The sequence below is a fragment of the Gobius niger genome, assembly GCF_951799975.1.
Source record: "Gobius niger genome assembly, chromosome: 16".
Lineage (NCBI taxonomy): Eukaryota > Metazoa > Chordata > Actinopteri > Gobiiformes > Gobiidae > Gobius > Gobius niger.
This window is the reverse complement of record NC_136867.1, coordinates 27,263,490-27,275,166: the sequence shown is the minus strand read 5'-3', so window position 1 is coordinate 27,275,166 and position 11,677 is coordinate 27,263,490.

Genomic DNA, 11,677 nt, shown 5'->3' with positions numbered 1-11,677 from the left:
TTGGCCATTCTGACGCAGTTTCAAGCCCAGGGGTTTATTCATCTGAAAAACTGACCCAGCGACTAAAACGTCCTCAGAAAATCCAAAAAGAGATACAGCATGTTTATATTGAGCAAAAATGAGCTGCAGCAGAACAATGAAAACGCTGTAGCTTCTCGCTAAGTTGCTACAAACACACGAGAAAATCCGCACGGAGCTGAAGTAAAGACGAAAAGAGACCATTTAAGTAACATCTCAGTACTATTGTTAGATAAAAACACATACATGAATAAAGCTCAGGCATTGAGGAGCTTTTCGACTTTCTGTCTGTGATGGACAGTGCAATAAAAATTTAAAATTATATTGAATGAAAATAAAATAAATGGCATCAGCACAATTTTAATATAGCTGCTCTTACATGTGTCGCCTACTTTACTTAAGGAAATGTACATGAGTAAATGAACAAATTACAAACCAATCTGCTGTGAAAAAAGTAAGAATGTGGAAGAAAATGCCTTGTACACGTAGAAAAAGTGGTATCGGTGCATCCCTACTTCCAAACAATTGATCCTGGAGCGTTTTAGAGACTGTTGCGATGGAAAGTAAAGGAGCCTTTCAAGTTGTGTAATGCACCTTTAAGTAATGCAACAAGCACGAATATTTAAGACCATGTTTTTAGACGTCTAAACTACAAGGTTGCAGGACAGAAGCCTTGTTAGGATTAGAATTCCTAATAGTTTCTGCCAATGGGAAACTCCAAGGTCAATAATTTGGGAAGTAAACATTTCACAGGTTCTTTAAACGGGCTAGATGCAAGTTGGCCATTTTATACTCACTACTGCCACCTCAGGTCATACGTCTAACTGCAGCTTCTATATTAAGCTCGTGCATGACGGCACTTCAGACCCGAATTAACACCATTTTGAGTGACAGTGCAGGATTTTAGAACAGGTCTGAGCTCATTCTACACATTAAGACATGGCTGGAACATGTATGGGGAGGAAAATACATAGTTTTAACATTTTTAAACTCCTTGTAGTCCCTTTAATTAAAACCATCCAGCTGAACATTGTGACGGTGCGTGTGAAGGGAGCGGTCAGGCCTCTCGAACTTTTCTTTGCACTGTTGTTGTTTTATTGTCCATGAAAGTACAGCTAATCCCAACAACAAGCACAAGACTCCAGCAGTGTGAGCGGAGCCTCACGTTTGACGCTCAGGTCGGTGATAAACGCCGTGGCTAATGGAGACTTACAAGTTCAACGTCAGCGCTCGCACAAACGGACGTTCTTCTCAACAGGAAGCGATTGTGCGAAGGAGGACAGTGCTTCGGGAGATACAGGGCGGTCGTGTGGGTGGTTTTATGAATGTATGTGTGAAATTACAGCATCAGATTTATGCTACAGGGGACGCCGGGTAATTCATGTTGGCTTTGGCAGAGGTTCAAAGTGGCTCAAAATGATCACGAGGTTTAACTGAGGACATACGTTCTCAGCTGAGAAGCAGCAGCTGGAAATTCAATATAAATTTGAGTGAAAATATAAACATTGAGAAGGAAATATTAATACATGGTTACAATGTTTCTCACATTTTTCACAACAACTGCCATGTCATAAAATAGAAATATGTATTTTTTATACTTTTTGGGGTGTTTTCTTTGGAAATATTCTGATTTATTACAAGTTTTGCTCCTCATAATTTATGTCACAACTGAAACAAAAAACAAACAAATACTCAGTACTCACACTATTCAAGCAACATTTTACTACTTTTTAGTACTTTTTTACTTTTACTTGAGTATTTTTGTGGGTCACTACTTTTACTTGTGCTTGTGTAAAATTATTTCAAAGTAACGTTACTCTTGAGTAAATATTTTGGCTATTCTGGTCCTGAACCCCTGGATCAGCGACTAAATCCGGTCTAAAACCGATCTAAATATGACTTAAGTATGTTACATATCCAACTTAAAATGCATTACTAATGCAAATAGACTCTTAAAATCTCTGCTCGTGTGAGTACGACTCGAAGAAGCCTGAGTTGCATTATTGTGATCATGTTTTTAAAGGGACTATATAGTGTTTAACAATGTTAAAATTAAGTATTTTCCTCCCCTACATGTTCCAGCCATGTCCTAGTGTGTAGAATGAGCTCAGACCTGTTCACCACAACTGCCTCTAAAATCCTGCACTGTCACTCAGAAAGGTGTTAATTCGGGTCCGAAGTGCCGTCATGCACGAGCTTAATATAGAAGCTGCAGTTTTGGGCAAGACCTGAGGTGAGTAGTGAGTATAAAAATGAACAACGTGCATCTAGCCCCTTTAAAGCTGCCCTCAGATGCTCCATTCTGCCGGACCGGCATGGTTGCATCCCCACACTGCATCACTAGAGCCAACTTTTCCCATCTACGAGCTCCTCACCTCCCTCGCCTCACGCCCAACACTCGCCTCACCCTCAACACTCACCTCACCCCCAACACTCGCCTCACGCCCAACACTCGCCTCACCCTCAACACTCACCTCACCCCCAACACTCGCCTCACGCCCAACACTCGCCTCACCCTCAACACTCACCTCACCCCCAACACTTGCCTCACCCTCACCTGCCCCTTATCACGTAAACACAAACATGATGAAGACACTACAGTTAGAGTTCAGTGTTATAACAGGAGAGACCTGTTCTAATGCAGCTGCTTAATAATCTAATATCTACAGGGAGCCGTCAGATCTTGTCCCTCCATATGATTAAAGCAGCACCGGGAGGCTGTGAGGCGTCCAAGGGCTGCAGGGGGGAAAAGCTCTGCACTGTAAACAAATAGTTCTAAATGGAAGTTGTTTTTTAAATGCAAAGAAAGCACACACACAAAAACACAGACTTCATGAAAGTTGCAGTTTAGCAAATAAATATTAGTCTCTTTTTGCTACACATCTTATTTATGCAGATAAATGTGGAGCAGTAACGTGTGGAGGGGGTGAGGGGCGTGGGTGAGGGGAGGAGGGTCCGACCAGGGTTCACTACTGACGCCTACTGACAAAAGAAATCAAAAGGACATGACTGAGAGCAGCTTTAAAGTAATTAATCTGTCCAGCTCTCAAAAATGCACCACGAAATTAGTTAAAAAAAATAATATAAACAAATACAGCCTGTGCTTGCTCCACTGGTGGATAGGCCATACAGCAAATTGACATATTTTCGACATAATTCAAGGCCATATTGTAGAGAACGTGAGAAGTGATGTCACAGCATAGCAACAGCACGACAACAAAAGCCAAACTACAATCGCAGACAAAAACATTTTGAGGTGCACTCCAGTGAAAAAGATGATTAAAAGTCCTTTGTTTAAACTTTTGACTGTGTTTTTACTCCTTTTGATTGGTGCAGTTCTGTTGATGTCTGACTCTCCAGGTCAAATAAGGTCAAAGACATAAAAAGCAGTGAACAAACTCTGTCCTCTTACCTGCATGTCCTCCTCCGTCGAGGGCAGGTCCCTGGAGTACTGCAGGAACTGGGACACGTAGGTCATGATGGACTTCTCATCCGGGTCCCGGACATCGATGTCTGCATCAGAGTCAAAATCCTCCATCATGAACTCACTCTTTCATCGAGCGACAGCACATTTGATAAACTTTTTTTTAGCATCGCTCTGACTCTAAACGCTCCCGTGCGTCTCACTGGTGAAGAGAAACAGAAAACTGGCCCGAGTGTGGTTTGGAGAATATGAGGAGCGGAGTCAGCAGACTGTCGGAGCGTCATCGCGTTAGCTCCAGGCTCTAAGTTCACACCGGGTTTTCCACCATTCAAACTAAGAAAACTAAAAAAGGAAAAGGATCGAAGACTTCAGTATGAAAAACTACAACAGCAAAATAGCCAAAGGGGAAATTCTTTGGAGAAATTGTTGGTCAAGGAATGTTTTGTGATAACACGGTGGTATTGGAGCTTTTCAAGGACCCGTCTAAAACAAATCTATGGGAAAAATAGGATTCTAATTTTCAATGCTGCAAGGAAACAGTTTTAAGTGTCATGCCCTACCACTGTATCTTAAACTGTGACTCCACATTTCACCAATCCCTCGATCTCTTTAAAGATGCACTAAAGTATTAATTTTTTAAACGTCTTCCTGGTTAAAGGGATATTTCAGAATTTTTGACATAGGGCCTCATTTCCTAGTTTTCCAGAGTGTTGCTGATTTCTGGAGATCTTTTTTTTGTAATTCAAGCAGTTCTTGTATTTGAAGAGTTTCGTGGCGCATTTATATGGTTAGTCTGGTGTTATAAGTGATTTGCCTCAGGTGCTCTGTGGAGCGGGTCAGACTGTTTTTAATGCAGGCTAGCTGATACCATAGAAATGCGCTAGCCTTGCACCACAAAACTCTTCAAATATAAGAACTGCATGAACTACAAAAAAACATCTCCAGAAATCAGCAACACTCTGGATAACTAGGAAATGCGGCCCTATGTCAAAAATCCTGGAGACTAGTTGGAGACTCGAGTCGCTGCAGGTCACAGAGATGTCTCCGAGACGTCCCCTGGAGATACTAAGCGGAGTCTCCTGGTAGTCTCTGTGAAAACGAACTGGTTCAATTTCAGTGGAGACTCTGCGTGGTTTCCCAAAGGTCTACGTGGTCTCAAGCAGTTGTGTCGCCAATACTATTTGTTATGCTCAACCTATGAGACATTTCTGGGACCTCTCGGAGACCATGCAGAGACTCCGCTGAAATGTAACCTGCTGCAATGTCTCTCTCCTGTGAGGTAGGCCCTTTAGGTGTGATCTGCTCTCAATCACTGAGGTCAGGCCCTGATTGCAGTTCTGCAAACAAAATAAAACTAAGAGATGATGGTGTTTTTCCGTGGCTGCTCCTTGTTTTGGAACAAGCTCCCCCTAAGTTTGACAGGCTGATTCACTCCCTGTTTGCAAACCCCTTCTTAAAACCCATTTGTTCTTCAAAACGACTAACTGAAGTGCAGATTTTTTGTTGATTTTGGTTAGAACTTATTGCTAATGGAACAAGGATTTGTCTTGCCTTTTCTGGTTTTGTTTAAGTTGTGTTTTTTTGGTTGTGTTTAAGTTAATTTCTCTTATTAAGTGAATTAATGCTGCTCATGGTGGTCCAAACCCTTGCGAAATCAGGATAAATTGCCTTAAACAAACAAAAAAATATTGCGTATATGGGTTTGATACACTTTACAACCATAGCATTACAACCACCTGCCGATGTAAAGATAAGTCTGTTGTTTTAATTTTCTGAGCAGGATCACACCTCACTGCAGTCACTACTCAAAGCTTCTCCCACTTACACTGGGGGGTTTGTTGTCTAATCAAAAGCCCCAAAACAGCCTTAAAACATCACTCTGTTTCCCTCCCTCTTCACACATTTAATACAAGACCAAGAAGAAGCCCCTCACCGTCGGGCTCCAGCAGCCTGGGGATGTGCAGCTCCCTCTCGGCCGCTCTGAAGGCCTCCTCCAGGTTCTGCCGGTTGCTGCGATCCTTGGCCTGGTTCAGATCCACCACGCCGGGCCTCAGGGCGGACAGCACGGCCAGGAACACCACCCCGTTCCTCCAGCTCGACTTGAAGTCCTTCACGTTTATGCTGCAGCCGGCTCTGAGAGAAGAAAAACAACAAAACAAATCAATGTTCAAAACTGTTTTCACTTGTTTGTCATGTTGTTTGTGCCGCACACATCTGACTGTCTGCGCAGAGTGTTGCATCGTGCACTCTGCTCCGAACTGTTTCTCTTTCTCATGTCCCTGACCGGCAGCTTATCACACCCACTTTGCATTTTTATCACATTTTTTGAGGCGCTTTAGTCGAGTTTTTGTCAGTTTTTCAACGCATTTTTGTCACTTTTTCGTGGCTTTTTTGATGCATTTTCCTCAGATTTTTGTCAAGTTTTCGTCAAGTTTTCGTCAGGTTTGTGTCACGTTTTCGTCAGGTTTGTGTCACGTATTCGTCAGGTTTTCGTCAGGTTTGTGTCACGTATTCGTCAGGTTTTCGTCATGTTTGTGTCACGTTTTTGTCAGGTTTTCGTCAGGTTTTCGTCAGGTTTTCGTCAGGTTTTCGTCAGGTTTTCGTCAGGTTTGTGTCACGTATTCGTCAGGTTTTTGTCAGGTTTGTGTCACGTATTCGTCAGGTTTTCGTCAGGTTTGTGTTACGTATTCGTCAGGTTTTCGTCATGTTTATGTCACGTATTGGTCAGGTTTTCCTCAAGTTTTTGTCAAGTTTTCATCAGGTTTTCTTCAGGTTTGTGTCAGGTTTTCGTCAGGTTTGTGTCAGGTTTTTGTCAGGTTTTTGTCAGGTTTTTGTCAGGTTTTCGTCAGGTTTTTGTCAGGTTTTCGTCGGGTTTTCGTCAGGTTCGTCAGGACAATGCAACAAGACAGCACAGCAGGACCGTGGACCGCAGCAGCAACATGTGACACGCCATTTACCAGCTAATTGAAGGGACGAACCCATGATTTGCACTTGTGTGTGTGGGCTGAGTGTTTGGGCGACCAGTCTACTGACGGCCACTGTTATTACTTAGAGCTGCACTACTTGCACAGAGGGGTGTTGCAGACCTGGGGAAGAGTACGGGACGCTCGCGGAGGCAAATTCGCATGATACGCCTTGAACCAGAAGGCCGGAGCTGTACGAAGCGGAGCATCACACAGCGACTTGGTGCCACTGCTTGGACTGCCTAGTGCTTACTTGACCCCTTTCATCATTGGTGACTTACACCCCCCATTTGCCATTGTCCCAGATAATCTTGAACCTACACAAAAAACGTTTTTTAATGTACAATTTTGTTGCTAGAATCAGAATACTTGTAAAAATAAACTGTGCATTTTCATTTGTGTGTTGTGCTGTGTGGCCCGGGCTCCGAACAGTTTCCAAACTGTGACAGAAACTTATTTTTAACCCAAAGACGAAGACTCTCTCTCTTCCTTCATTCTCTTTCACCTTTCGTTCACCTTTGCCTTTATCCCTAATCCTTTCCTCCTAAAGCGAGTCTTACTTGTGGCACTGCTCCCGGACCCAGAGCAGCAGGGCCTTCTTGGCGGAGACCCTGAAGGTGCTGTGGAGGGGCGTGTGGGGCGCGGCATGGGGGAGGCCGGGGGAGAGCGGGGACAGCGGGACGGGGCTGGTGCTGGTCGAGCGGCTGGACAGACACGAGTCTAAACTGGCCAGAGACTCCATGGACGACTGGCGTGAGCTGAACGACAGGCTGCTGGCCAACTCCTCGATCTGAGAGAGGAGAAGCACGTCATCACATGATTTTACACTTTCACATATTACTTATAGTTACTGAAATCCTCACGGAGAGTAAAGTCAGTGTCAGGTTTCCCATCCCTTTGCCTAACCTATGGATAAAATCAGAGCTTCACTCACATGGTACTGCAGAATGATGGTCCAAATCAGACCCAGGATAATGGTCGGTTTGCCATCGATGATATCAGGAATGTTAATGTTCACCAGTTTGATCTGAACGGGAAAATGAAGCTCATTAGAATTGAAAACATGAAGTGAATTCATATTTGATTCAACCAAAGACTGTGACTGACCGATTTCTTCTTCAGAAACGCCAGGCACTTCTCTATGTTGCTGCGATGCTGAAACATTCCCCTCCCTCGCTCTCGACTCTGCAGGAAAACAATCATTTCAGTGACACCTGTATTCGATCATTCATTTAATTAATTAACAGTGGTGAATAAGGAGGAGACTCACGATGCGCTGGCCGCTCATCACCTCCAGCAGGTCCAGCAGTCTGGAGCCGTCTCGGAAATCCTGGAACAGGTCCACGATCCGACATGGCGGCCGTCTCTGTTCAAAATTTTCAATCAAAATAATGTCAGGAAATACAGTTTATCTTCAGCAAGTGGTCTGAAACACAGCTCTAGGTCTGTTTTTGATGAGAGATGGTAAAAAAAAAAAAAAAATTGATTTGCATAATACCCCCCTTTAAAACATTACACAAGCAGTAACAGCATGCTAATAAATCGATGGTGCCGTAATGAACACTGTTTGAGTGCAGAACAGTATAAACATAGTATATAATGATCAATGATTATCCATTCAGTTCCAGTCATCCATTTTCTTCCGCTTTATCCGGGGCCGGGTTGTGGGGGCAGCAGTCTCTGCAGAGATGCCCAGACTTCCTGATCCACACACCACCAGCTGTTCTGGGGGGACCCTGAGGCGACACCAGGCCAGCTCGGAGACATAGTCCCACAACCGTGTCCTGGGTCTTCTACAAGGCCTTGTCCCACTAGGACATGCCTGGAACACCTCCCACGGGAGGCGACCAGGAGGCATCCAGAGCAGATGCCCTATAGCCACCTCAGCTGCTCCTTTTGACGTGAAGGAGCAGCGACTCTGCTCCGAGCTCCTCCCGGGTAACTAAGCTGCTCACCCGATCTCGAAGGGTGCGCCCAGACACCCTGCGAAGGAAACTCATTTCGGCTGCTTGTATTCGCGATCTTGTCCTTTCGGTCATTATGAAATGAGCCCATGTCTGAAAATAACATGGCTGCTCAATCTCCTCCTACTGACAATGGGCCTCATTCATGAATGTTCCCAGCATGTTCTTGCGCACAAAACTTAGCTGAAAACGTTCCTCTCTAAGAACAAATCCTTAGAACACTCAGGAGGACTCTTACGCGCAAAAGAATCTCCAGTTCTGTTTACAATCCTGCTCCTGATGTGACCCAACATTCTGAGTCATATAAATTTGCACACATTAAAGCAGTACTAAGTAACTCTTGCCCCTAGAGGCCATAAACGCACTGCAGGTGTCATAGCAAGTTGAGATTTTTTTAACTTACTAATTGTCTTGGAGAGTAAATACTACACTGACAGAAAAGGCCAAGGGAGAGAGGGATATTGTACATCCAATTACACAATGGATTTTTTTTTTTTTTCACTCAGACTTGGCTGTAAATACTGTTTAAAGTGACGCTAGCCTGCAGTTAGCTTTGCCCGTTAGCATGCTAGCTCCTTCTTCATGATTCCATTAGTGTGATTATCTATTAAACTAATTAATGGAATGTTTTGCTAATTTCAACGCTTGTGACGTGCATAAAAACGGATTCTCCTCAGTCAAACTCGTGGAGACACAATGAATAAAGCCACTGTTGGTGACGGAGCAGCTGACGGTTAAGACGTTCGCTTGAAAAGTGTAATTAAGTAATGATCGAATCGCTTACATATGGATATGGATATATGGAATAGATTACACACATATGCATGGTCCATCGCTGCCAGAATTATAAACAAAACCATGATTTTGATGATAAATATGTGCGTTTTGATGAGGTGCAAAAGCAAAACGTGTCTAATGTGGGTGAATGATGCCTCCAGAGAACTCGGCTCGTGAGGAAGGTGATGGGGTTCAAAAGTTCTCCTTTAAAAGAATGTATAAACTATAGATTGGTCCAAACACATGAGAATCCATCTTGCACTGTTCCAGTTGATCTGTTTGAATCCGAACCTGCAGTGGTTTGGGCCAATCACGTGGCCGTGTTGTTGAGAGTGGGCGGGTGTAACATTCGCTTAGAAAAACAAGCAGTTTTATCGACACTAACCAACAACATGGCGACGACATAAAAACGTGAGGAGCTGCTACAAAACGTACAAACACGCACAACATTTTTCTGAACTAAATATTTTTAGTATTTGGGGATTATTGTGACTTTGCTCTGGATACAGTCCTCTTACTAAACTATTGTGATGATAGATATCAGTGATAATGTTGTTGTTATTGACCTGTCTATTTCACGTGACAGGAGCAACAATTTTAGGTTCTGTTTGTCATGACAGTATACATTTTATAACTTGTTTGTGTAACTAAATATTGACAAAACCAGCTAAATCAACATTATTTTAATTTACATAGAGATATTTCAGGATTTTTGACAGAGGGCCTCATTTCCTAGTTATCCAGAGTGATTTTTGGAGATATTGCTTTTTTATAATTCATGCAGTCCTTATATTTGAAGTGTTTAGCGGTGCTAGGCTAGTGCAAGGCTAGCGCATGTCTATGGTATCAGCTAGCCTGCATTAAAAACAGTCTGACCCGCTCCACAGTGCACCTGAGGCAAATCACTTATAACACCAGACTAACCATATAAATGTCTGTGTTGACTGAATAGTTTTAAAATACCTTATATTTGAGGAGCATCAGCTTCGTGGTTGTATAAGCTACGCGGCGGAGTGATCTGCTAGAAAATAGTCCCTCAAAATGCGATCATTCATGTGATGCAGGTCAGTTATATTCCAAAAAATATTCTATGGACACAGACATTTATATGGTTAGTCTGGTGTTGTAGGTGATTTGCCTCACGTGCTCTGTGGAGCGGGTCAGACTGTTTTTAATGCAGGCTAGCTGATACCACTAGCCTACTAGCACTAGCCTAGCACCACCAAACTCTTCAAATATGAGAACTGCATGAATAAAAATAAATCTCCAGAAATCACTCTGGTTAACTAGGAAATGAGGCCAGAAAATCCTGAAATATCCCTTTAACTATATAAACCAGTTAAAAAAATGTATATTTATTGACCCCAAAAATATCGGTATCGTATAGATTTTCTCACTCACAGCCGACCACAAACCATTTCACTGATTGACTGTACAAAATATCTCATTGTTTACTGTAAATTTTCTGTTATGTGTAGATTTCGATGAGGACCAGAGAAGTCTTTGCAATCTACAATATGTAAACCTGTGCTTTCTTTGTGAACTTAAACATAAATGTGCCAGACACTACCTTTTAGACACGTCTCTCTGTCCGTTACTGCCATATGTAAAGCATGCAAAGTGCTGACAGTCTGCTGACTTTCTCACGGGACAAAAACACAATAAACACGAGGCCATTGAAGTTTAAAACAATCTTGTCATGAGGATAAAAACACCTCAAGATTGTGCAGTCAGTGTCTACAAGAGCCACACTTAAGATAGGTGGGAAAGCTTTTTCATTTCCGATGTGATGTAAATATCAACTACTGATTTGACTGAAAACAATGCCCATGTAGACTAATTCACAATTATAAAAGTATTTACAATATGCAAAAGTTCTGTGCATTTCAAATACGGCTAAAACAAGGAAGCATCAAAGCACTCCATCAAATTAAATACATTCCTCCATTTTCTTCGGCTGTCCAGAAATATGACCCTCTGTCAGAGCCATGGGAAGATATTTTAGTTGGTGCTGAGGGACAAAATGTACCCCCAAAATGCTTTTTCTGTGCATATTTCCTATTTATTAATACTGCCTGCAGTTTGCAAACTTTCCTCCAGGAGATGCTGCAGCACCCTCAGCACCCTGGGTTCCCACGGTCTTGCCCTCTGTGTTCTTTATACAAAGGGACATTCGCAGTGTTTATTTCGTTGACTGGAATACTTAGTCATAATTTTAGTCAAAGTAATATTTTCTGACTAAAATTGGAAAAAAGTAAATAAAAAAAGGTTTTATGAGACTAAAACTGTGACTATATGGTCCTGTTTGAAAACAGTTAAGGGGGAAAACAATCCAAACTTTCTCTAGTTATTCAAAAACTACTTTAACAAACGCTGAATTATGAATATAGTTTTCTACTAAATAAAGATACAACGACACGGAGAGGAGCAAAGTGGTTCAACAGCCCATAAAGACATTAATAACGGAGAATGCATCGTGCTAATGCTAATGCTAGCTTCTACTGAACAGTCTGCTGTGAAATGTATATCCA